Genomic DNA, 27,139 nt, shown 5'->3' on the forward strand with positions numbered 1-27,139 from the left:
AGGATATTTGTACCCATTGTTACTGTCACTGTCAGTCCGTCTTGTTGAGGGTCTTTTTCTATTTCTCTGAACCTCATTTTTCCTAGTATGATGCCTTTTTCCAAGGACTGGCCCCTCTTGAAAATGTGCCCAAAGTATATGAGATGAAGTTTCACCATCTTTGCCTCTAAGAAGCACCTTGGTTGTTGCACTGTTTCCAAGAAAGACTTGTTCTTTTGGCAGTCCATCAGATACGCTTCTCCACCACGATTCAGACATCAGTTCTTTCATCGTTCTTACTCATTGTCCAACTTTCAGAAGCATAGGCAGAAATTGAAATTATCGCTTAGATCTGGCTCACTTTAGTTTTTAAACTGGCATCCTTGTTCTTCAGCACTTTGAAAAGGTCCTTAACGGCAGGTTTTCTCAATGCAGCATGTGTTTTGATTTCTTACTCCCCTGCCCACTGTATATATACATCATGTTTCATACACATGCTTTGTGTTTTATACAGTCATTGATGCACCTTGTGTTTAATACAATCATTCACATACTAGTATTTTATATAATTCATTACCTGTGGTCTTGTGGTTTCTTGACTGCTGTTACCATGGGTGTTGATTGTGAATCCAAGTAAAAGAAATTGTTAAAAGTAGTGACAGTAGCTGACATTTAATGAAAGCTTGTTGTGAGCCAGGCATCATGCTACAGCCTCTATGAAGGCTATCTGACTGACTCACTAAAGTGGCAGAACTCGGGCACTGTGTTGGTACTGTCGAGTTAGCTCATAACCACTCTATGAGCAACAGATCTGAACCCTGCCCTGTCATGTGCCGTCCTCATCATCATCTCTGATGGGCTTGAGTTCATTGTTATATTCACTGTCAGTCCATCATTGAGGGTCTTCCTCTCTTAACTAAACCTCTACTTTTCCAAACATGACATCTTGTTCCAAGGACTGGCCCCTCCTGTCAACATTCCCAAAATATAGGAGATGAGATTTCACCATTCTTGCTTTTAAGGAGCACCCTTTCTCCAAGACATAATTGTGGGGGTTTTTGGCAATCCATGGGATAGTCAGTACTCTTCTCCAATAGCATAATTTAAGGAATTCTTCTTCTGTCATTCTTAGTCATTGTCTAACTTTCAGATACACAGGAAGTATTTGAAAAGACCATGGCTTGGATCAGATGCATCTTAGTTTTTAAACTCTTATTTCTTTTTAGCATTTTGGAGAGTTCCTAGACAACAGATTTTCCACATTCAACATATGTCGCATTTTGATTTCTCAGTTGCTACTACTTGTTGGGGACGGCATTAGGACAGGGTTCAGATCTGTTGTTCATACGCTGAGACATATGCAGCAACGGCACCTAGCAACAACTCTTCTACCAAGAGTATTGATTGTGGATCCAAGTAAAGAAAAAACCATTAACCATTTTAATCATTTCTTTCTTTACCACAATATTGCCTGTTGGCCTGGTGATGAGAACTTTTGTTTTATTGATGTTGAAATGTAATCGAGATTGAAGGTTGTAGTCCTTGGTCTTCTGTAGCAAGTGCTTCAGTTCTTCCTTGCTGTCACCAAACAAGGTTATGTCATCTGCATAACACAGATTTTGATGCCACATTCTTTTAAAGTTCAGCATCTTTTTTTTTATTATTTTTTTTCTATAATTATATTTTATTAATTTTCATAAACATTTACAGAGATTTTGGGCTTCCACTCATTCATTGTTGCACTATTCTCTCTACCCTCCTCCCAGTTTGATCTTGTCCAAATGCCACAGTGCTTGTCAAAGCCAGTTCTGATAATTTTCTTTGTCAGTGTGTCCTTTGCCATTCCCTAAAGTTCAGCATCTTGAATTATTTGTTTAGCATACAGATTGCTATGCGTCAGAGAGTTGGACAATGAGAAGGGAGGATAGAAGGTGAATTGATGCCTTTGAGCTGTGGTGGTGGAGAAGAGTATTGAATATACCACGCTGCTAAGAAAATGAACAGGTTCATCCTAGAGAGAGTTAAACCAGGTTACTCCTTGGAGGCAAAGATTCTGAAGCTTTGTCTGACATACTTTTGATATGTTGCAATGAGGGACCAGTCCTTGGAGAAGTACGTCGTGCTTGGGAGGTGGAGGAACAGTGCAGGAAAGGAAAGGCCCTCTATGAGGTGGATTGATTCAGTGACTGGGGCAATCAGATAGGTGTGTTAGAGACAGTGAGATTGGCAAAGGACAGAGCAGGGTTTAGGGCTATTGTACATAAGGCTTCTATGAGTCGCAGGCAACTCGATGGCACATAACAACAATAATACAGATTGAATAGATATGGGAAAAGGATACAGCCCTGACACATACCCTTCTTGATTTTAAACTATGCAGAGTTCCCTTGTTCTATTCAGACAACAGCTTCTTAGTCGAGGTATAGGTTCAGCATGAGCACAATTAAGCTTTCTGGTGCCATTTTAGTGTTTGCCTTTGAGTCAGAACCAACTCATAGAAGACCCTTCAGTGGGTTTTCAGAGTTAGTAAGACATGCAGGACGAGATTGCTCATCCTTTCACAAAGCAGCTGGTGGTTTTGAAGTAGGTGCCTTTGGTATTACAGTGTGTTTTCTTACCACTTGTGTTTGTTGTTATATGCCACTGAGTCAATTGTGATTCAAAGCAACCCTGTGCTCTGTAGCTCTGAACCTTGCCCTATCCTGAGTCAATCTCACTGTCTCCGACATACTTACCCCATTACCCCAGATACTAGGTAAATCAGTTCACCTAATCTGGGGTCTTGTGCTGGGGTCTTGTGCTGTCCCTCCACCTTTCCAAACATGATACCTTTCTTCAAGGACTGGCCCCTCTTGACCACATGCCCAAAGTATGTGAGTATGTAAAAATCCTTGCCTCCAAGGAGCAGCTTGGTTTCATGATTTCCAGGACAGAGCTGTTTGTTCTCTTGGCAGTCCATGCTATGTTCAGTACTCTTCGCCAGCACCACAACTCAAAGGCATCGATTTTCCTGTCATTAGTCATTGTCCACCTTTCTGATGCATGACAACTGATTGTGAAGATCATGGCCTGGACCGGGCACACCTTAGTCTCTAGACTGATGCCATTGCTCCTCAGTGCTCTAGCGAGGCCCCTAACAGCAGATTTTCCCAACACAATGTCTTTTGATTTCCTTACTGCTGGTGCCAAGTGTTGATTGTGGAACTGAGTAAGCTGAAATTGTTAACAATCTCTTCTCTATCATGGTGCTGCCAGTTGAATCAGTGGTGAGAATCTTTGTTTTCTTGCTTATGGTGTCCTAAATGAACACCAGTCTTACTGATCTTGCTAAGTGACAAGGCACTGTGCCTGGAGCCATGAAGCCTTTCCCTGTACCCTGGCAGTTCCAAGCACCTAGTATACACTCTGCATTTAGCTGACCCTTTTGCTGAGAACCGTGCTTTGTAATCTCCGACACCCAAGTCCTGCTCTTTCCTGACCTCGTTGACCATATATTGGTTTTCTTGCCATTTTGAATGTATTTTAAAGTAGGTCAGGCTGGGTTATATAAGTGAATCCCACAGCTTAGAATTGGGACTATCAACTCTTGTCGTCCCTCTGTCCCTGTTCCACCACCACCACCTTCCCTTCCCTTCCATTGTTCCAGACGCATACAGACCTGAGTTGCTTTTCAGCCTGTCTCCTAATCCCATTTACAGTTTTTTTTAAGAAAACATTTTAATGTCACATTCCCCTCTTGGTAATTATTTTGCATTTACAACAATAAAGCAGAAGAGAAACGGCATGATGCACGCATTTTACACATTAATGACATGTGCCTGATCAAAGCAAGAGGTGAGAGTAACCCTGGGATAAGATTTTATGCCAGTTTGACTGGGCCCTCCCTAATTGTCAGAGGTTTAGTCATTATGTAACAGTGTAGTCATCCCAGATTTTTTTTTTTAAATTTTTTTTTCTTTTTTTTCCAGATTTTTTTTTAATCTCATGTCATTGCCCATTTTCACACATCACAGATTTTTGCATAATAACCCAATCTTTGGAACCTTACCCATATTGATAAGAGAAGAGTAGGTGTATTTTGGGGTACAGAGGGCCCTGACCCTTGTTCACTGATCCCATTCCCTGTTCTTTACCAAGTTTTTGTGGCATGAGGTGCCCAGAGACTGTGTTCCTGACAAAGAATGAGGGACCTGGAAGGGGAGGCATAGTTGCTCCTAGCTGTGGGATTTCTTTCTTAGTCCTTACATTACCTGCCACTTCCCATCAGCTAAAACTATTTTTGTGACAGTTCTTCCATTTATCTTTCCCAGGCTCCTTCCTGACAGACTCTGATCTGTACCTCAGGATGGGATAGCTTTCATTGTCTTTCTCCTAAGTATAAATACTGTTAAGCTGGGAATGGTAAAAAACTTTTCTGCTGAATTGATTCTGATTGATAGCAACCTTATGGGAAAGAGAAGAACATGCCCTGTAAGGCTCCCGAGTGTATAATCTGTGTAGAAGCAGAATGCAATGTCTGCCTCACATGAAGCAGCTGGTGGGTCTGACAGTGCTCACACACCCACTCATGTTCGTTAGGCTAAGCTCAGCTGCTACTTGCTCCACCAGGGCTCGCCAGGCAGCCTGAGAATAGAGATAGGCTATTTTGCAGTACACCAAAGACTCTGGGGCCAGCATTTTATGGAATTTTACGTTTATTTTGGCTTAGGTGTCCCTAGTATCTAATAGAAACTCAGGTTCCTCCCATGCCCTCAAGTGAAGGGTGGAGGTGGGCACCTGTGCACAGAGCCTCGGGAGGAGAGCAAACGGCAGCGTCTCATAACTTCCCACAACTCCTGTTCAAATAAAACTCTCGCCTCCCGGGTCGTGGAATGCATCCTGACAGTGTTAGCTTTGGAAGGGTGCCTTTCCCTTCTCAGTATCCCTCCCCCTCGGAGCTGCGGGTAGACAGCAGGCAGCCTCGCTGAGGGGATAAGTGCTGAGTGGACTAAGTGGGGCAAGCTGAGGCAGTAGTGTCTTGTCAGCACCCTCTAGGGTAGCAGGAAAAGGGAGGGTGTCCTGATTACCAGCTTCTCAACACCCCACCTCCCTCATCTCTCAGCCCTGAGTGCTGCTTGGATGAGTGGCCCCAGGAGTTAGTCTTGCCCCTGTGTGGAGGACTAGAGAGGGTCATGCAGTTAAACATTTCCTGAGTGTCAGCTGTATGCGTGTGCTGGCTTCGGGGCTGTAGTAATTAGGAGAAATACCAGACATGATCCCTACTTTTGACGTTGAGGTTGGGAGGGGTCACCATGCATATTCATTTCTTAGCACATAGTGACTTAGCACAAAGCAAGTGGCTTAAATCAACCTAAGTTTACTTTTCTGGAGGCTAGAGTCCTACTTCAAGGGGGCCTTTCTGGTCTCCCAGCTTCTGATAGTCTCAAGCATTCCTTGGTTTGCATCTCTAGAGCATGATTTGTGTCTTTAGTCACTATCTGTCTTCTCTTTCATAAGAATATCACTCTGTGGATTAGGATCTTCCCTACTGTAGGATGACTTCATGTTAACACCTTCAAAAGGACCCTTCCAATCAAGGTCATAATCTCAGGTACTAGGGATTAGCATTTCAACCTGTCTTTCGTGGGACTAAAATTCCATCTACAACACCATGCAATACATATTGAGGGTGAAATGGGAACACAGCATCTTATAACGGTTCCTCTGGTGCTTTTATCCCCACCCCTATCAGCACCCTAAACCAGGAGGGTTTTTTTTTGTTTTGTTTTGTTTTTTGTTTCATTATCACATATACTCTACTACTTTATTCTTTTGTTTCTGATTTAAAAGAAAAAAAATTTTTGAAAAAGCAATTTTTAACAGCAGGTTACCAAAACCCATCTTGGGACCATCCTATAATAAACAGAAGAACACATACTCCTAACAAATTTAAGTGCTATATACCTAACACTGCTAAATCCAGCCACCTTTGACTACTTTGATTATCTTTCAGGTGATTTTGAGTTTGTAACTCTTTTTTTTTCTATAATTATATTTTATTAATTTTCATAAACATTTACAGAGATTTTGGGTTTCCATTCATTCATTGTTGCACTATTCTCTCTACCCTCCTCCCAGTTTGTTCTTGTCCAAATGCCACAGTGCTTGTCAAAGCCAGTTCTGATTAATCTTCTTTGTCAGTGTGTCCTTTGCCATTCCCTATCACTCCTCCCTGAGAGAGACTTCACCCTGAGTCATAAGGAAAAGGGGATGGCGTATTCTCTTAGCTACTTCCTGCTGAAAAGGGACGCTGTGGGTTTCAGGGTGAAGATCTTCTCTCACTAACATAGACTATTATGGAGATTGATTTTGGAATTTAGATGCACTCTTATTAATTGTGCTTGGCCGTACATGTTCATATCCTTGAAGATGTATCATGGGGATGTTGCAACCTAGAAGACACAAATTTGACTAACAAGTTATAAGTACATGAGTCAAAAATTATGGAAAAGTAAAAGAAAAGATTCTTTCATTGTTTTACAAACCCTCCCCCAGGTCCCCTCCACCATGTAGCCCTCGCTCTAGTCTCCTGTGATGACAGAAATACCTAGTTATATATCTCTTTTAAACAGTTTTCTCCCTCCTCTGTTTCAGTGCAGTATACATTATTGAACCCCTCTTACTCAGTCTCTCCCCAACCCCAAGGACAGTCCCATTCTACAACAGTGGCATCATGTAATATTTGTCCTTTTGTGACTGGGATATTTCACTCAGCATAATGTTCTCCAGAGTCAACCATTTTGAATAATATTGCTTGAGTTCCTTGTTTTTTAATGAAGCTTCTCTAGCCATTCGTTTGTTGATGGGCACTTAGGTTGTTTCCAACTCCTTGCTATTGTGAACAAAGCTGCAATAAACATGGGTGTGCATAACCAGGAGGTTTTGATTTATCTGAACCAGCCTTCTGCTTTTTTTTTTTTTAGGCAGCATTATCATTGCATTCCAATCCTATCACATGTAATGGATGGAGTAATAATTGGTGGATGTCCTGAGCTGTGCCACTTACTCTCCTCTCTCACAGTCCCGATTGGGTCCTCCTCCACCCTAGAGAAGTCTCTGCCCCACCCCTCTTCCAGGAGGGGCCTTGCCTGAGCCGATTCTTGCTGAGCAATGCTGTAGGACTGACCCACAGTCACATCCCTGCATGTCTGTAGTGCCCTTCTGATGGTGGACAGGTGGACAGGTCAGTTGGTTACCTGCAGAAAGTGTGCATCACTTCTTCCCTGGATGTCTGTTTTTATAGCCCTGAGAAGGGAAGCTATAGAGTCATGAAATGAGTACTTTTTGGCGGTCTGGCTCTACAAGTTTCTAGAAGCTGGGGGGTTTAGAGTTCACACAGCACCGTTTTGGTGAGCCCCCCTTCCCTTGGAATGTCTCTGAGGGCTGCTTAGATCCCCCATCATCACCTACTCTGTGTTGGAATCATTGCATTTCCTCTGGACACTCCACGTTCCCACCTCCGTACATACATTCCCACATGCCCTTGCACGCACAGCACTTTTTTGTTGTCATTGATGAGAAGAGGCTGGGCTCTGACCTCATAGACAGATTGGGACAGGGGCCTCTGTCTGGCAAGGGGGCCAGAGGAGGTGGCTTTCAGTATTTCACAGAGTAAGTCTGAGGAATGAGCCGGGCTTCAGGTTACACAAAAACAAGACAGGATGGCAGGGTTAAGGAATGTGGAGAGACTCCAGTCCTTCTTTTCTGTTAGCACTGAATCATAGAAATTCAATTTGAAAACAGAAGCTAGGCAGTGCCAAATTGGAAAGGCGCTGTTATTGATGACATTTTCTTTCTCTGCCCTCTAAATTTAGTGTAAATGCAGTTATATTGCTTTTTATGACAAAAACAGGATTCTTTTTTAAAAGGATAAAATATGCATTTATCATTAGCTACTTCTACACTGTTTCTTTTATAATGTATGGGGTGCAGAAAGAACAAATAAATATGATTTTAATAGAATCTACTCTGAAGCTAATATGAATTCTGTCATCTCTAAATAGCACCTTTAAAAAAAATGTTGCTAGCAGAGTGGTAACTTCCTGGGTAAGAATAGTGCTGTGGACGGTGTGAAGGGGGAACCCTAAAGACTGGGGAAGTCAGATGGACCTTTGGTCTGCAGGCTAAGACGGTCGCCCAGAAGAATGTCAGTCAGTGGCACAGCTGGCTCTCTGGAATCCTCTTGCAAGGATCCCCACAGGGATGAGCTTCTTCAGATGCCTGTGAGCAAGTATCAGGTCCCCTCCGTCTGTGCAGACACTGTGCCAGGTCCCAGGGGGGCTCAGGAAAACCTCCTGTCTTCAGCTGAATAAAAGACTCACACTAAGTGCAAACTTGGAACCGCTCAGGGCCACGTGTATAATTCACTGTCAGGAAAGTACTATGAATGATCACTTCGAGTCCTTGGCTTGGGTGGGCTCAGGGGTCCAGGGGAAGTGAGTCATATCTCGGGGTGCTTTAAGCAGGATGTGGTTGATATAGATTCTTTATGGTAGTTACTACCCCCACATGGGGTCACCACATGCCATTTTCTTTGTATGTGGGTTTTTAAAAAAATGCTTTATTAATTGTTTCTGTTTCATTTTCCGTTTAAATTCTGCCCTTCCGTCTCCCCAGCCACATTTCAGTTGCTCAGTGTGGTCCTGTGGCTGGAGACTACTGTGTCTCATGCTGGACCGTGTAGCTCTAGAAGGTTTCTGACATCCTGCAAGGTTCCGTTGGGCACACTCGAGTGTGGGGATAGGACTCAGCTGGTAGCACAGTGGCTTCTGTCTGCACCTGTTGTTGTTATGTGCCTTCGAGTCACTTGAGACTCATAGTGACCCTATGTACAACAGCTCCAAACCCTGCTCTATCCCCTGCCAATCTCACTGTCCCCAACACGCCTATCCCCATTACCCCAGTGACAGAATCAATCCATCTCATCGAGGGTCTTCCTCTCCTGCACCGTCCCTCCACCTTCCCAAGCATGATTTCTGTTCTGGGTAGAGGTGGGGAGTGGTGGCCCAGAAGCCTTGAGTGAGGACTGGTGAACAGGTCCTGACTTAGGCTGAATACACTATTCCACCTGGAAACTTTGAGACTCTGCTGGTCTGCTTTATAGAAATCTGTGTTTGTAAAACCCATGCTGCCTGCCTGTTATTATCTGTGCCCTCTGACCCAAATTTGAGGGGTCCGGGGTGGGGGAAGGGGAGGGCAGGACTCCTAGTATACTGCACAACAGTTAAGCACTTTTTTGACTATTAATCCTTAAGTTGAGGAGTCAGAGTGACTTAGCAGCTCTGCTGGAGAGAGCAGCTTGCCACCTGCTCCTGTGAAGTTCACAGCCGAGGAAGCTACAGGGCAGTTTGACTCTGTTCTGCGGGATCGCACTAAGTAAGAATCAATTTGATGGCATTTCCAGAGAGCTGAAGTGGTCCGCTTCTCCCATCCCAGCGTCCTCAGTCAACGTCCACTCTACGTGAGGTGGGACTGTGGTTTAGAAAGCGAGTCATTTGTCATGGAGAGTTGACTTCTGCTCATGCTCTCTAGCTCCCTTCTCCTGCAACCCCAGCCCCTCACCTGTCACTCTGCAGTGAAGCGTTCACTGGTGCCCTGCCTGTGGAGAAAAACCTGTTTCTTAGGGTTCAGAGCCCTTGGTTGAGGGAGTTGCCCACTAGACCAGCACATTTCCTCCTCGGGATGAGAGCTCTGAATGAACATACCTTCCCACCGCAGTTACAGGAAGAGTGAAAGGAGGACAGGGGTTTTCCAGGTTAGGGTTTGGGTCCACAGGAAGAGGGAAAACCCAAAGGAAGGGGAGTTTTCAGAGTGAGCACAACATCTGACTTGGCTGGTGTGTTCATGTCTTTTGAACCTCGGTTTTCACACCTGTGTTTGGGCTTCTTGTCCTGCTTTGTACCCCATTGCTTGAACTTGAAAGGTCTATGGTATGAGACCTGGGTAGTGTCAGCTGCTTTCTCAGGTGCTGTCTTCCACTGTCCTGTGATGCTTCTTGTCCTCTAGCCTGCTGCATCCCCCCGGGCAGCACCCCTCTCTTGCAGTTCCTTTGCCTCCATCTCAGCAGATGTTTACTGTGTCAGTCCTCCTTCAAGCTGTGCAGAGACAGCAAAGGTTGGTCATGACTTTGGCCCCTACTTTCATTGGCCTAAATTAGGTTGGGTGGGTGTCTGTGTGCCATCTGGTCAGCTATGGCATTTATAATAGGAGTGCACAGCCCTGCTGGACTTCTGTCCGTCTACAGAGGGGCATGTGCCAGGTAGCATTGAAGGTGGAGGAAACCCCTTTCTCCTCTCTTGCCCTCTGTTCTCCCTTCCAGCAAAGTGATCAGAAACCTCGTTTTGCACATGGGGAGAGGACTGAGGCATGTGGAGGTCAGACTGTGCCCTGGAAGGTCACTGCCAGGTCAGTTGTTCAGTCCTCAGTGGCGCAGGGCAAACAGACCTGCTTCAGCAGTTCTTGAGTGTTAACAGAACCCCCAGTGTTTCTGTGAAGTGGCTGCCACCCACGGAGCCTCTATGGGGAAACTTGAATTCTGTAGGGGACAGGTTGCAGGCACATGAGGAAGGAGTCTTGTTCCACCACCTGACCCTTTGGTGGCTTAGAATCTGGTGCATTCTTGTTCCTCTTTTTAGTCCCTCTAGCCATTTCTAGCACACTGCCACCCCAACATTTCTAAATCATCTGTGGTGACACCATGTACATACACTTGTGTTCCATGGGGTTTTCATGCCTGGGTTTTTAAAGCTCTCTATGCCTTCTCATAGGCTGTCTTAGTCTGGAGGATCCTCTGAAGTCTGTTCAGCACCATAGCAACACACACACACCTCACTGGCCCAGTGGAAGTGGCCATACATAAGGTGCTTTGGGCAAGAACTGAACCCAGGTCCTCGTGTGTGGAAAGCGAGAACTCTACCACTAAACCACCACTACCCTCTTCATAAACTAGTTTGTAAGTCAGAGAGCATCATCAGCCTTTATGCACCCTACTTCATGTGCTTCCCTGTGGTAGCCATCAGGCCACCACCCCTCACCCTGAGTAGTTGCATTGTTCTCATTTTACTTATGTGGAAAACTGAGGCTGAGGCTTTGCTGGGGTCCTGTGTGGGTGGGGAGCCATTCTTGCTTAAAAATCACATCTCTTGTGAAGGAGATAGAGAATAGACATGTAAATCATGATCCCCCAGCTTTTTGCTGTATTTCACAGCAGGGTTATGTCTCAGTCATGATTCTCTCGGGGTATGTGTCAGGAGACTTTCCATTTCCTGTCGCCTGTCCTGCCCTTTTTCCTGGGCCTCAGGTTAGGGGGTGGGAGATGTTTTTTCTGATGCTTCCCCACTTCTCACCTCAAGCCCAGCCTCTCACTGTGAGGAGAGCTTGTCTGTACTTTTCCATACCTTCAGCACAAAACTGCCCTCTGTTTCTTAACTCTGGTCACGTCCCACTCCCCAGTCAGCCAGGCATGGAAGGTTGGGGGGGGGGGACCTCCCATGCAGGGTAGAAAAAGCAGAGGCAGCTATACCTGGCCTGCCCCTCTGCTCTCGTGACCTGTCTGCATGGCCATGGCTGGGGTGCCATATATCAGGTCCCACTTTCTTTTCCACATTCTGGGAATCCTCTTTGTTCCTCATCCTTGGCTTGACTGGTAAAGACCATAGAGGAGAGAATATGCGCTTTTGGGTGACATTCCCCTTGTGTCCTCCCCATGATTTGTTTTTGGGTAAATGATCTTGGCTGTTGACCCTAATTGTGACTTTTGTCTTCTGTGAGGTTTGAATCTGAGAATTTGACGGCTCTCGAAGCAGAAAACTCCCCCTACTTCACAAAGAGTACCATCCACCTGTGTGTTGATGTGCTGGTAGTTTTGTGTACAGTTCATTCCAGAGAGGATGGAGGCCAGCTGTTGTCCGTCTCCAGCTGGAGACCGAACCAAAGGAAATGGACTTGGATTGCAGCCGGGGGATTTAGGTTCGAGTCAAACAATAAGGAAGGATTTCGTGACAGGTGGTTGGCCCTCTGGGGGATCTTGAGGGGAGCATGATTGTGAAGGATGGAGCAAGCTCTTACTTGAAGGCTGTGGGTAGAGGAGATAGACGTTCTTGGACAAGTCCCTTTGGTGGCAGGTTTGAGTCAGAAGGGATACTTGATAAACAGGCAGTGATGCTATTTCATAGGACAGCTCTGCTGCCCAAACCAGTGCAACATTACTACTCAGCCAAATACCTCAAAGAACATTTTTAAATTAAGAAATTCACAGTAGTCTCTGTGTCATTTTAAATTATAATAAATGGGGAGGCTTAATAGTTGCTTTTCCCCACATGGCACAGCTACTCAGCTGATAAATGAAAGATTAGATCAAGTCCATCCAGGCTTGCCTTGGAGAACAGATCTGGTTATTTACTTTTGAAAAATGGCCATTGTAGCAAATAACAAATGCTGGTGAGGGTATGGAGGGATTGGACCTCTCAAGACACTTCTGGAAGGATTGTAAAATGGCACAACCACTATGGAAAGTAGTTTGGCATTTCCTTAGAAAGTTGGGAATAGACATACCATTGGATCCAGAAATCCCGTTGTTGTTATTGTATACCATCAAGTCGAAACCAAACTGACCCTCCGGCAAGTTTTCAGAGGCAAGTAAATCGCACAGGAGGAGATAGCCCATCCTTCTCCCACAGAGCAGCTGGTGGATTCCAATCGCCTGCCTTCAGACAGGGTAGTATCCCAAAGAAATAAGAGCTGTAATAGAAACTGATATACTCACATCCATATTGCTGCATTATTTACAATAACAGGGAGATGGAAACAGCCTCAGATGTCCAGCAGCAGGCTAATGAATGGCTGTAGAGAGGGGTCTGTTTACATAATGAAGTATTAGGTCCCACTAAAAAATGATCAGGAAGTTGTGGAATACTGCTCAGCTTGGATGAATCTAGAACAAATGCTGAGTGACAGAACTCAATCCAAAAAAAGACAGAAGACTACTAAAATAAAAAGCCAAGGAAAGGTTTACATTATGTTGTTAGGTGCTATCAAGTCAGAACTTACCCTCTAGTGGGTTTTTGTAGGCTGGTGGCCTAGTGGCAAGAAGCTGTGCTGCAATCCCAGAGGCACATGGTTCAAATCCACCAACTACTCGGCAGGTTGGGCAGTCTCCTCCCATGCGATTAACTGCCTTTGAAGACCCGCTGGAGGGTCAGCTATGGGTCGGTTCCGACTCTGGTATACACAACAATAAATTGCACAAAAAGAGACTGCCGGTCTTTCTTCCACAGAGCAACTGGTGGATTAAATGCTGCCTACTAGTCCACCAGACCTCGCTAGATTTACATAGAAGCAGTATCAATCTTGGAGGGTTAATAGGAATTGGAATGAAAGAGTGCAAAAATTAATAAATAGCTGAGTTGTGGGAAAGGAAAGGCAGTATCCGATAAGGGTTTGATTAGTCACATTAGTCAATTACAATTAAGGTTATAAAACAAAATCTATATGAATGGGTGGATAAAACCAAGCATGATTTGTAAACTTACACTGAAATGGAAAAGAAAAAAAAACCTTGAAAACCCTATGGAGAGAAAAAAACCACAACCTACCCCTAACTCAATGGAGCACAGTTCTACCTCGACACACACGTGGGGTAAATGTGAATTTACTTCAACTCAGCAGCAACTGGTTTTAATAGTTTTTGATTGTCAGCACCCTAAGCCTCAAGGATGAGTAGTTATTTATTACCCCAAGTCACCAATCACAGGTGAAAGGAATGTGGGGGAGGGTCTCTTGGGGTATTCTAAGATAGTGTGGAATGGTAGTCACAACCCTTCTCAAGGGCACAGGTATAAACGAGGAATGAATAAGGCTTAAAAGTCAGGAGCACATTTCTTCCCTATGAAGTTGGGAGTTTGGAGCAGAGATCCCTTGTCCTCAGAACCCCAAAGCGGGGCTCAGTCGCGTGCTGTGCCCAAAGAAGCATGGCCAGTGACCACCAGTCACAGGAGAGCTGGTAAAACAGCATTCTTCCTTCCCACTGCTCAGCAAGCAGGGTCATGCATCAGAACCCTGTGACTCTCAAGCCTGATACCTCTGCCCCTACCTACCTCCTTTCTCTGGAATTCTGGTGAGTCCAAAGTCTAGAGGCTCAGACCTTTGGAGGTGTGACTCTCTAGACATGGGAAGGGTGGAGTAGAGGGATATACAGTGTCCTTAACACAGGCTGTGGCCACTTTTTCCAAGGGTACACACCTCATTCAGTGGAGGCTGGAGTCCACCACAGATACTACCCTGGTACCCACAGTCATGCCCTGGGAGGTAGGATTCGTGGAGATGCATTCATTCAGCAGTATCTGATTCTGCCAGGTTCTGTTCTGGGATTGAGACGAAGAATTGAGTAAAGACCTCAGCCTTAAGAACTTGTAGACCATTGTGGGGGAATAAAGTACAAGTCAGATAAGCTGATAACAGATTAGAATGTCATGTGTGAGGAAGTGAGGGGCTGGAATATATAGCTCAGTAGTTGCTGACTTAGATTGGAGGCAAACATCCCAGGCAAAGGGACTCTAATCTCACTGCTCTCTGGTCTAGTCTCACTTACAGTAACCCTCCATAGGGTTTCTGAGGCCATAAATCTTAACAGGAGGAGATTTCCTATCTTTCTACCTTGCAGCAGCTAGTGGATTTGAACCACTAAAGATGCAGCCTTGTGGTTAGCAGCACAACACCCAATACCTCACACCACTAGAGCTTCCCTAACAAGGGGAAGCCACATGCAAAGCAGGAGGAGCCCACAGAACTGGCTTGGACTCCAGCCCTGTTCATGCCAAGGGTGGTAGGCAAGGGAAGAGGAGCATTGCTTTCAACAGCTGCCCCGTCTTTCAGCTCAAGCTCTGAAGGCCTCGTGCAGTAGCACAGCTCCTCAAGACAGAGTACTCATGACTGTCATGTGAAGTCACGTTGTTGTTGTTGTTGTTGTTGTTGTTGTTGACTGCTACTGAGTCAGCCCCAGTGCCAACAAGACAATGCACGATTAGTTGGGGACCAGAGTGTTGTCATCTGTAGGGTCTTTTTTGGAAGTAGATCACCAGGTCTGTCTTCTTAATCTACCTTAGTCTGGAAGCGCCACTGAAATCTATTCAGTGTCATAGCACCACGCAAGATTCCACTCACAGATGGTCGGTGGCCGCACACGAGGTGCACTGGCCGGGAATTGAACTGTGGTCTCCCCCTTTGAAAGGTTAGAATTCTCCCACAGGCCTGCCAGTGCCCTGGCCACACACATTTTTCAACCCTGGTGCTTGTGTGTGGAGGAGCCTTCTTGTGTGCCCAGCACTCAACTGTATGTTCCTTCACGTAATGTGCCCTAGACCACCACGAGACACTGGCACCCCATTCTGCCAGTAGGACTAATAAACTTGATGAGGTGACAGAATGTGCCCCAGCCGGCCACTTGGCAACTCAGGGAGCCAAAATTGGAACGTCTGCTTCAAAGCCTGGGCCTTTGGCCTTCTCTCCTGTGCTGCTCACAAAGGGTCCCAGATCCGTTTGTAATGTCTACTCAGGCATGTTTAGAAATGGATTGGCCATCTCAGTGCATGCTGTCCAGGCCGACATTCAGACCTGAGCTTAGGAAGCGGGGAAGCTGGGCGACAAGGAGCCAGAGCTCCCTCAGGTCATTAGCCACCACAGGGAAGATGACGAGTCAGCAGTTCCTGTGACCTTCTTTGTGGCCTGCCTGGAGGGCTGTTTTTAGAAACCTCAAGTGGCTGACGATTCCTGTGTTTGCTCCCAGCACCCTACCTCTGGGTTAGTCTAAGGAGGGTCGGGGGCTGGGGAACATAAGCATACTCTAAATAATGTAGCCAAGATTAGAGTTGTAGATAGGACTGCTCAGTGTTTTTGTAGCACTTGGGTCAGCTGTGTTTACCTGTCACCTTCCCTTCTCTGCTTTGGTTGAGGTTTTTTAATCCAGGTTGAAAATCACAAGATTCTGCTTTGTCATCAGCCATGTTATTTCACCATGTCCCTAGCCCACTCTAGTCAATTTATCTGTAAAATGGAAATATCAGACTCATTCCTATTGAGGATGATAGAAGAAGTGATGCCTTTGAGCTGTGGTGCTGGTGAAGAGTGTTGAATATACCATGGACTGCTAGGAGAATAAACAGGTTCGTCCTAGAGAGGGTGAAGCCAGGGTGCTCCTTGGAGGCAAAGATTCTGAAGCTCCTTCTGACTACTTTGAACATGTTGCAAGGAGGGACCAGTCCTTAGAGAGGGACATTGATTTAGTGACCGTGGGGTCATGGGGGTAGAGACAATAAGGTTAGCTCAGGATAGAGCTGTTGTATATAGGGTTGCTATGGTTGTACATAGGTTTGTTATGAGTCACAGACAACTTGCAGGCACCTAACAACAACAGTTTCCACAGCTGAACCTTTGTGGGAGGAGACTGCCCAGCTTTTCTCCCTCAGAGTGGATTCAAACCACCAACCCTTTGGTTAAAAGTTGAACACAGAATGCACTACCCCACCAGGGCTCCTGAAAATGAGGATAGTAATATCCTTTTTGCCTGTCTTGCCTACAGATCTCTTTGTGTTTCAAAAGAGATTACATTCTAGTGGGACTCTGGGGAATTTGCCAGCTTGCTTGAAGCCAGGAGCCAAATCCTTTTCAGGACCTCTCCTCACTAGTACCCTAGCCCACTGTGAGAAAGCCCTTTGCTCCCATTAACCGCATCCCCTTGGGAAGGATGGGATGCTAACGTACCCAGCATCTAACATGAATATAAGGGGTCCTCTTGAAATTTCCTTCCTGCTCCCAAGTTGTTAAACCACTAGTGGAAAGACACCTTTTGACACCAGGGCATAGAGATGTGAAGACACCCTCAGGATTTGGATAGGGGAGCAACCGAGGGCAAGGCTGCAGGTGGATGAAAGGGGTGTCTATTGCACTTCCTCTGTCCAGAGATCGGACCTCCCCTGAGCCCTTCAGAAGACGAGGTGGGGACAGAGGTAGGCCTTGAAAACATGGTTCTAGAGTCCTCTGCTATGTGTGGTTTGAGATGGAGGTCAGTTCTTTCCTTCTCCTCCAAGGCCAGCTCCCAGATGACCATAGACAGCTTTCCAGGCTGACTCAGCCCTCAGGTGCCTGGGAACACTCGCTGACCCCTTCAGCCCTTTTGCTGTTTGCTTTAGCAAAGCCCGCACCCTCCCAGGTCAGCCAGGCCTCCAACACTCTGCTGGGCTCGCTCTCATGGGAGGGGCACCCAGATTCTGGAGTTACTGCCCAGTCGGAGAACAATGAGGCCAGGGCCACTTGCCTTGTTTTCTTTGTCCCTCCAGAGCTGGGACAGGGCTCCTGGCCCATGAAAGTCGGAAGCCCCGAGATTTCTGCTGAAAATGTGCTCACATCTGGCACAAGCTTGTCCCCTTGGGCGTGAGACCGAGCAGCCCCCCTGGGCTCTGAACAGACTGCTGAGAGATGATCCAGGGCTGGAGGGTGTGGGGGGAAGTGGAGAAAGGAAGCCCACAGGTGGACAGGAGGACATTCATCACACACTCATGGCCAGGGGGTGGGGAGGAACGGCCAGGCCCTACAAGCAGGAAGGTTTGGGTCTACAACAGTGAGTTTCAAGCTTGGTTGTTATTAGAATCAATGGGGGAGCTTTGAAGCATCCCAGTTCCTCGGCCGCACCGTAGACTCATTCTTTCAAATTGTCTGGGGAGAGGACTCAGGCATGAATGGGTTATTTTCAGCAGTAGGATGGTGACCCCTGAGGTGTGTACCAGCCCCCAGCTGCTGGCTTGTCGGACTGGAGAGGCCTGAATGTTACTGTGATGCTAGTAGCTTTGCCGCTAGTGTTGCAAATATCAACAGGGTCACCCCTGGTGGGCAGGTTTCAGAATAGCTTCCAGGCTAAGATAGGCCAAGAAAGAAAAAAAAAAGACCTCATAATCAGCTTTGAAACCAGCCACTGAAAACCTTACCATTCTTAAGAGAATGTTATCTGTTCAGGTGCTGGGAGATGAACCCCCAGGTTAAAGGCACTGTATCATACATAGCCACAATAATGAGCTAAACAAAGTGATCAGAAGGGTGGCACAGGGCCAGGCAGATCTCTTCTGTTATGTATAAAGAGTCCGCATGAGTCAGGACTGACTTGCCTGGCAGCTGGCAACAAAGTGTGCAGTGAGGGTGGAGGCTAGTGTACCACTTTCTACCTTACCCAACGGGGTTTCCTGAGCTTGGGGTGTTTGGGGCCTGTCAGCCAGGTGACCAATAGTGCCAGGTCCTCATGAGCACACAGGAGCCTCTCGTCCCGTGACATTGTGGTGTGTGGCGTGTCCTGACTGGCAGGGCCAGGCCCCCAGGAGAGAAGGCAGGCGTGCCAGCACTTGGGCATGTTACTGGAATGGCCAAAGAGAAAGTACATGCTGAGGCACCTTCTCGCCAGCCTGCAGCAGGATCTGGGGAAACGAGGAGAGGAAGCGTGAGCAGGCCGGGAATGGATGTCGAGGCTCACATGGAGCTAGAGCCTAGGGATAGTGAGCTGAATGCAGGGAACTGCGTGGCCACATCCAGGAAATGGGGTGAAGCTGTATGCTCTCCTGTGAGTTGAAGGACTCAGAAGTCATGGTTATGAGGTAGGAGAGAGTGTGAAATTTAGGGAGATGTCACTTGCTCAGGCCAGGAAAAAAGTTTATCTCAGAGTCATGGCGATTTCTTTTCTGTGTCAGAGCAGAACACTGCTCCATACGGTTTTCATTGGCTGATTTTTGGAGGGAGATAGTAAGTCTTAGAGAATCTCAACAAGTGACTAGCCAAGCTGAACCATACCTGGCTTTTCAGACCCATGTGCTTGAGCTCCTTGCCTCCCTTCCTTGTGTGTGTGTGTGTGTGTGTGTGTGTGTGTGTGTGTGTGTGTGTGTGTGTGTGTGTAATTTTTTTTTTGAGAGAAAGTACTTTATTTTGATTTTGAACCAAGTCTGAAAATGCAGATAAGCAAAGAAGAGTTAAGGAACCCAACTTAGCAACTGCCTCAGCCATCTCTTGTCTCACCTGATAGTCTGGTCCTTCCCTCTTAAGTCCCTTACCTCTGCCCCCAAAGACACCTGCTTCTTTTCTGGGAGAAACAGAGCCAGGGCAGGCGGGCCTGCAGCTGGCACCGGTATCAAGGTGGCACCTCCTGGGCCAGCGCCAATCCTTTGCATGTAAACTAGAGCTGCCCTTTAAGCCACACCCTAGTCACCTGGGCTAGGGCAAGAGGGCAGTGAGAAAATACCTAGAATTCCTCACCTTGCCCGTGCATACTCCCTCCTGCACCTTCTTCGGGACTTTAGGGCTCTTGGTAGGAAGATGGAAAGTTGGAGCTCTGCCCTAACTCCCTCTGTACATAACACCCATTACCTTCCACTCAGTGGTGGCTGCACGTTAAAAATCACCTGTGGGGCTCCTTAAAATCCCAGTGCTCAGAGCAGCTAAGGGGTGGGCCTCAGGCCTCTGTATTCATTCAGATTCCTAGGGGATACTACCTAGACACATACGGAGTCGAGGGGAGTTGGAATCCATCAATTAGCAGCTGGTTCTGTTTTTTGGTGTGGTTGGTTTTTGTTTGGGGTTTTTGTTTTCCATAAGGTTTCCAACCAAGTATCAATCTAAAAACCAAGCAAAACCTAAACATAACCTTTACCCACTTGCCTCCAGGTCAGTGATGAGTGAAGGAGGGTGAACTGCAGTGAGGATGACTGGTTTCACAAGTAGAGTCTTAAATGCTCTAATTTGCCTTGTTGTTGTTGTTGTGAACCTTAGAATCGGACAGAACCATAGCTGACCCTCCAGCAGGATTTCAGAGGCACTTCATCACATGGGAGTAGATTGCCCATCCTTCCCCAGCGGAGCAACTAGTGGATTCGAGCCGTGTGCCTTTGAGATTGCAGCACAACTTCTTGCCACTAGGCCACCAGAACTCCCACTAATTTGAGAATAAGAATTGCTGGCTCAAACTTTCTCCAATATATTTTGACCTGCTAACATGCCCAATAAGACCATCATATTGAGGCATATTGATGAGCTCGAGTGGCTTTGTAAACAGGCCTTTAGACCCCGGGTTCTCACACTGTATCCCGATCCATAGTCTCCTTATTTTCCCTCCACCTTCTCTGCTCATAAATCTATAGCATTAGAAAAGTTGGAAAATCATCTTAAAAATAAGCCCAAGATGAAAGTGTTTGCTTGCAAAGTGCCTGTGATAACTGTGACCTGCTCAGAACTCCCTCAGCTCCAGAGAGGGGTGTTCCTGGTGAGAGACTTGGATGGACAGACAGACGTGGACTTAGAGGGACAGCAAAGCCAGTGAACAGCTAAGTGCCTCATCAAGGTGCCTTGTGAAGCTTGTGAAGACTGGTTCATGCTGGCTTGACCCACTACAGAGAATTTGCGCTTTCACCCAAGATATGCTGAATCGGAGTCTATGTTTAAACCCCATTTTCCCGTGAAGTCTCATGTGAACTCGGCTGTGCTCATATCGATGTTTCCTCCTGTGTTTACCTCCTGCAGGGCTTGGTTTTCCCACTGACACGCACACAGTTCAGAGTTACTGATAGCAGTCGCACTAATCTAGTGCTTGCTTTGTTTTCCTAGGCATTTTTCATCTACACCCTGGTGACAGTACATTTGTTTTATTTTGGATTGTCAGCTGAAAGGTCAGCAGTTCAAATCTACCAGCTGCTCTGAGGGAGAAAGATGAGCTGTTTCCTCCCCCAATGATTTACAGCCTTGGAAACCCTATGAGGTTTGCCATGAGCCAGAATCGCTTCCACAGCAGTGGGCTCGTTTATCCTCTCAGACGTTGTGGGTTTTGGCAAATAGTGAAACTGAGGCAGGGAAGCTAACTGATTTACTCAGACTCTTGCCAGAGAATAGATTCTGAATCATTCCAGTTCATGTGTTCATTTACTTACCAAATCTTTGCTGGGTGTCTACTGTTTGTCATACAGTCAGTGTTCTAGACTCTGAGGTTACAATGGTGAAGTGGGGGAAAGAGCAGATAAAAGGCCCTGCCCTCCCGGAGCTCACGTCTGAGGGAGTATCTGCATTGATTTTAGGTATTTCCTCCACCATTGCCTGGGGAGTTGCATTCTAGACTTAACATCACTCTTCTGTCTATATCTGTATCTCTCTACCTCCCTATCTTTCCCCTTCTCTCTGATAACTGACATTCCACCGGGTTTCTGAGGCTGTAAATTACATAAGAGGAAATTGTCCTTCTGTCTCCTTTGGTGCCACTGGTGGATTTGAACTAGCAGAGAGGCATGACCTCTGAGTTAGGAGTATATCGCCCACCATCAATACCACCACAGCTCCCTGGAGAGGCCAGGAGAGGCTAGAATCAAGGGAACTTCTCAAGGCTGCATCCTGCGAAGTGGGAAGGACTTCTGATTTGGGATGGATGTGTCTGTAAGTGAAGCTGGAGTCCTTGTCAGGAGCAGCTCTCTGTAGGTGTCACATGCTGTGATCCAGACACAGGCTTTCTTTTCCTTCTCTCCACCTGCATATTCTGGAGGCCAGTGTTTCCAGAGCCCTGGATCAGCCCGCTCAGGACATCCCACCCTGGTCAGGAAGAGGACCTGGCAGCCAAAGCCTTAGGTCTCTGGGGATAAGGGACAGACTGGAACCCAGATTCGACAGGCAGCAAGAGCCCAGGAAAATAAGGTTGGGCATCAGGAAGCTCAGGGCAAGAGCATGGTTCGAGCTTCTTTGCTACAATTGCCAGGCTTGGGTCTGAGTGATTGGACTGGTTTAGGGCCCTGTTTTTTCAGCTGGTGGGAAGGGGTGGAAGTATGCACAGGCCTCCTTCCTGTGGCCTTTATGGGGAGAAGGGGTAAGATAACAGCATTTAGGACCAGATGGAGCTGAGTTCCAGTCCTGGCTTCATTGCTTTCAGCACTCTGACCTTGGGCTACTTATTTAACCTCTCTAAGCCTTAAATCCTCATTTGCAAAATGGAAACAATTATGCTGTCTCCCCAGCAGGCTTCTGTCCGCATGAAATGAACTGAGGGCATGTGAAGTGCTTAGCCCTATGCTTGGCGCCAATAAGCCTTCCATAAATCACAGCTGCTTTATTAGGAGGGTGACAAGGAGAGGAACTCTATTCCGTCCCCAAACAAGAGCTGGGCCTGGCTGTGTGCAAATTCTCCCCCTCCCATCGCTCTGCAGGCTTATATGGAAAATGAAAATATTGTCTTGTGTGACATTGGAAGCCAAGTTAAAGAATCTTGTGGGTGAACAGGGGCCACCTCCTCCTGAGAAAGCTGTTTCCCTAACCCTGAGGACAGGACACCTTGTCTAACTGGGTGTTTGCCTTACACCCTACCCTCTAGCCCAAGGGTGACCTCTGCCCTGGGTCAGCCTTTGTCCTGGGAGACCGTTTATAGGCCTGAGTGATGCAGACTATAACCAGCGTAGCGTCCCAGCCAGGGCCACAGCTGACCACAAGGGAGAAAGGATGAGCCATCCTGAGTTTACCTTCTGGCTCAGCTCCCAAAGCTTAGAGAACCTCACCTGTCAAGTGATACCTGGTAAAGTTATAAGAAGGAGTCCACCAGGTTAATTTGTGTAAAAGCCCAGAGAGCGGCACCTCACACATCTGCTGTTTTCCATCGAGTGGGAGCAGATAGATGCATAGCTTACCCTCCATTGGGATTACTGAGCTGTAAATCACTCAGGAAGATGGGGGCACAGAGCTAAGTGCAGATCATTGTGGGGGAGAGGTGAGAAGCTGTGCTGACCTGCCATCTAACCTATCCTTCAGCTTCCTAGCTGGACCAATCATCGCCACTGGATGATTGTAAAGACTACACTTCCAAATTGAAGGGAGAAGGGGGACAGTCGGGGTTCTAGGAATGCCCCCTTTGCTGCCCCTTGCAGAGGCAGACAGAGAGGAGGGAAGGGTAGGAAAGGCCTGGTCCTCTCCAAGCCCTCTGTCTTCCCACACTCCTGGGTGGCCCCACTTGGCCAGTTCTTGTGTTTGATATCTCCTTGTTGTTAGCTGCTCCCGTATCAGACCCTGACTCCTGGTGACCACTCGGGCAGCCCACTGCCTGTCCAGCACTACGACCATGCTCAGTCTACTGTGATAAGTTTTCTAATGGCTGAGTGGTGTAAGTACAACACCTCGGCTCTCTTCTTTGCCTCGAAGCTCTGCTGAAACTTCTTCAGTGTTCTAGTTTGCTAATTCACCTCAAGCTTCCACTGATAGATGAATGGTGTGTATGAGATACGTTGGCTGGAAATCGAACTTCAGTCCATTACAGGAAGGTGAGAATTCTGCCACGGAACCTAATGACTCCTTAGCAAACCAGATCAGCTGCCATCAAATGGATAAATCATTGCTAAATTGCAGACTTCCAATCAAACCAGTGTCTCTCAATGGGAGCAGTATTGGCCTTGTGGGTGGAGTTGTGGATTGTGAAGCATTTGGCACCCTTGACCTTTGCCCTACTCAATGTCAACCACGCTCTCATGATCCCCTGGAGCAAGAGTATGGTGAGGACAGACTTTTGTCTATTTTCTGTGCTTTTTCCAGTATCTGAAACGGTGCCTGGTATGTACACTGTTTCTGAGTGAATTATGACAAGGGGGGGGGGACCCCATTCCCCTCAGGTAGAATTTCCAGGCTCTTCCAAGGAGACATTGTCACCTCCAGTTGAGAACCCTTGTTCCAGTCCTACCTTCATTCAGATTGACTTCCTTGGGGAGTGATGATCCGGCTTGATTTTGTTATTGTTGTTGTTGTTAGATGCCTTCTGTTGTTAGGTTACTGTCATGTTTGACTCATTTACGAGACAGTGAGCAACAGATCTGAACCCTGGCCGTCCAGGGCCATCCTCTTAGCCACTTCTGTTACTACGAAGGACAATCTATTCTGTGGTAGCTTGCTATCTCCAAACTACCCTTCTCTCTTGGACCTTGGCCATTTAGTTAATATATCATGTAAACTTTAAAACCCTGAATGGAACAGGGTGTGTAGCCTGGCCCTACAGAGAACAATGAGATTGTTATAGAGAGATAGGGTATTGACACCGCCCAGATTGTATTTCTTTTTCTTTAGGTAACCTCTCTAATGTTTGCTGGTTCTTGATCAGCTAAAACCCAAGGGCACTATGTTTACAATGCAAAGTATTAAACTCATTGGTGTCTAGTTGATTCGGATATAATGCAACCCTGTAAGAGTGTCTTGGCCACAGTCTTTGTGTCTGAACCTTCTGGGTGGATTCAGACCACCAGCCTGGGTGGTGGTGGTGGTGGTGGTGATGGTGATGGTGATGGTGATGTGCTGTCAAGTCAGCTATAACTCAAAATGACTTGATGCCCAGTGGATCTGAACCCTGTCCTTTCATCATCATCTCTGATATACTTGATCCCGTTGTTACCATCCCTGTGTTAACCCATCTCTCTGAGAGTTGTCATCTTGACCTTTCACCTTTCCAGGCATGCTTTTTCTTTTCCCCAGAACTGGCCCCTCCTAATAGCATGCTCAAAGTATGTGAGACAAAGCTCCACCATCCTTGCCTCCAAGAAGCACCCTGGTTGCATTTTCTCCAAGTTATGTTTGCTCTTTTGGCAGTCCATTGGATATTCGGTAGGTTCATCAATTACAAACCATTTGCATCACTAAACAGAAGACTTTGTCTAGAAGAAATTATGCTGCTGGTTCAAAGGTGGTACCACTTTGCCAGTTCAAATCCACCAGTGGCTCCTGGGAGAAAGATGGCTAGTCACCTATGCAGTTTACAGCCTGTGAAGCCCACTGGAGAGTCAGCAGTGGGTTGATTTCAACTCAATAGCAATAAGATATCTTGGTTCACTTTGGACCATTGTTCTGGTCCAGATAATCTAGAATCTCGCTACAGTGTGTAAACTGTCTACCTATCCCGTACTTATCACCAGCACTGAATCCTCTTCACGGTGGATGGATAAATTATTTATGTCCTCACTATGGTGTTCATTAAAATAGTCAAGTGGCCAGGCCTTTGGCGTAATAATAAGAGACTCCAGCTTAGGTTGATAATGATCAATACTCCTTGAGGTTGTTTGCCTTTGATCAGACCCAATTTATTCCAACCTCACCCCTCATTTCTATTGTGTCCGCAGAGATATCTTCAAACCCATCTGTTAGCTGCCTTGCTGAAATCCAGATTTTTATTACATTCCACAAAACTTCAAGGCTTTGCTTTTTTTTTTTTTCAACTCCCTTGGATAAATAGATGCATTTAGCCGAGCATGACTTGTTCTTGGTGAACCCGTGCTTGCTTCTAGTGTCACCACTTCCTCTTCTGAGTGGGCCAAACATTTTGTTGTCTCCATTTGGAAGTTTGCAGGAATCTGGGCTTGTTTTCCAGTTTCTAGAATCCACCTTTTCCCTCCTTGTGAAAACAGGAACAGCTTGTCTTCTGACGTCTTTTTAGAGAGGACAAAAGATGGTGTTACAATCTCTCATCTCTCCGTTCTTTCCCTGGGCATTGGTAGAGTTCCTGGGTCGAGGTATTCTTGTAAGGTTTTTCTGTCTAACTGAGACTTGCTCTCCTAACAATTATGATTTACCCTTTAGCAGTTGAAGATCAATAATGGTGATACTAATAGTGGGAGTGAATGGTTCTGCAGTGTCTGCAATCTGTTTAATATTAACAGTCCTTGTTGTTGCTGTTGTTGTTGTTGTTGTTATGTGCCATCGAGTCACCTGCGACTCATAGCAACCCTATGTAAAATAGCACTGAATCCTGCCCTAATTCTGAGCCTTATCCATTTTATTTTTAAAACAGATTTTTACTTTCGTTTTTTGTTGTTGGGTTTTTTTTGTTGGTTTTTTTTTTTCCTTTGGATGGTCCTTAACATTTGTTTGAGCTCTCCTGTTGGTACCTGAATGTCCTCTGGATATTTCATGTTTAAGGAGCTTGCTCAGCTAGACCGTGAGCCCTCTGAGGGCAGGCACCTCTCTCAGGCAGAGCTGACTCCAGCCTTCCTCACTTCCCATTTTACCTATACTGCACAGCCTTCAGAGAAATGCTACAGGGAGGCAGGGGAGTGAGGGGTGCGGCAAGTCATCATGGAAAATTCTTTGTTAGAGTACACATATCCACTTACACGGGCCCCACTGCTGCTTCTGCAGACTGCACATTCCTGCAGAACAACCCACCCTTTTCCTTTTCCCCCCACCAAACCTCAGTCATGCTCTGGGTGGGTTAGAAATACAGTTTTCCATCTCCCTCCCACGTCATCACTCGCTCCTGTCTCTAGACCAGATGCCCCAATCTCAGGCCCTCCTGGAGAGAGAACCTGGAACTCGAGATTTTTCACAGTTGATCTCATTCCCTCTTTATGGGGTTTCTGGGGTCCTGGCTCTGCACAGCCCCACTGGTAGGTTGGGATGAATGGCAGAGTAAAGGTTAGAGTGGAAGCAAAGATTCATCATGTTGAAGCAATTTTGACAACTATAACTATACCTTCTTCCCTGGAGGAGCCCTAGTGGTGCAGTGGTTAAGTGATTACGCTGCTAACTGAAAGGTCCAGAGTTCAGACTCAACTGAGCGGATAAGACTTTTCTTGGGGCCTCCCAGTGGACTTTACCAGACAGCCTTTTTACCTCTCAGTTTGTTGAGACTGATAACATAGCTTTGAATTACCTGGAAATGTACTTGCCAATATTAGATGATCTATTCTTGTTTGGCCCATGGCAAAGACAGGAAAGAGTTGGAAAGGGAAGGGGAGGTAGACTAGCATCTTGGGCATAGGGGCTGGAGGATGGGATACCGATGAATTGCTTTTTCAGCTCTCAGGCATGCATCCATGAAGACACTGAAGGGACCTTAGCAGATGGTGAAGGGTCTTTTCCCAGGGCAACCTGTTTTCCATTTATTTGTTTTTATCTATTTCCTTTATTGTATTGTTGTTAAATACATTACAGAATCATCACTAATCTGACAAATTTTCTAAGTGACATTGAGTACATTCTTAGAGTTGTTCAATCATTGTTCCCTCTGCCTTGCTCACTGCCCCTTGCATGTCTTACCTAATCTTGCAAGTTGATGTTGTCACATTGATCTCATGTAGATTGGTTTTACAGCATAGTACTT

At 46.4% G+C, this 27,139-nt stretch overlaps 1 protein-coding gene across 1 annotated transcript in view; it reads left to right on the top strand.

Moving 5' to 3' along the window:
• The window catches only part of KCNK5 (potassium channel, subfamily K, member 5), a 49,197-nt gene that overhangs the window by 15,794 nt on the left and 6,264 nt on the right, over nucleotides 1-27,139 (top strand). The gene's annotated exons all lie outside the window — the stretch shown is intronic.

This window comes from Elephantulus edwardii, unplaced genomic scaffold, assembly GCF_000299155.1.
Source record: "Elephantulus edwardii isolate Elephantulus edwardi_28Jun2011 unplaced genomic scaffold, EleEdw1.0 scaffold00017, whole genome shotgun sequence".
Taxonomy (NCBI): domain Eukaryota; kingdom Metazoa; phylum Chordata; class Mammalia; order Macroscelidea; family Macroscelididae; genus Elephantulus; species Elephantulus edwardii.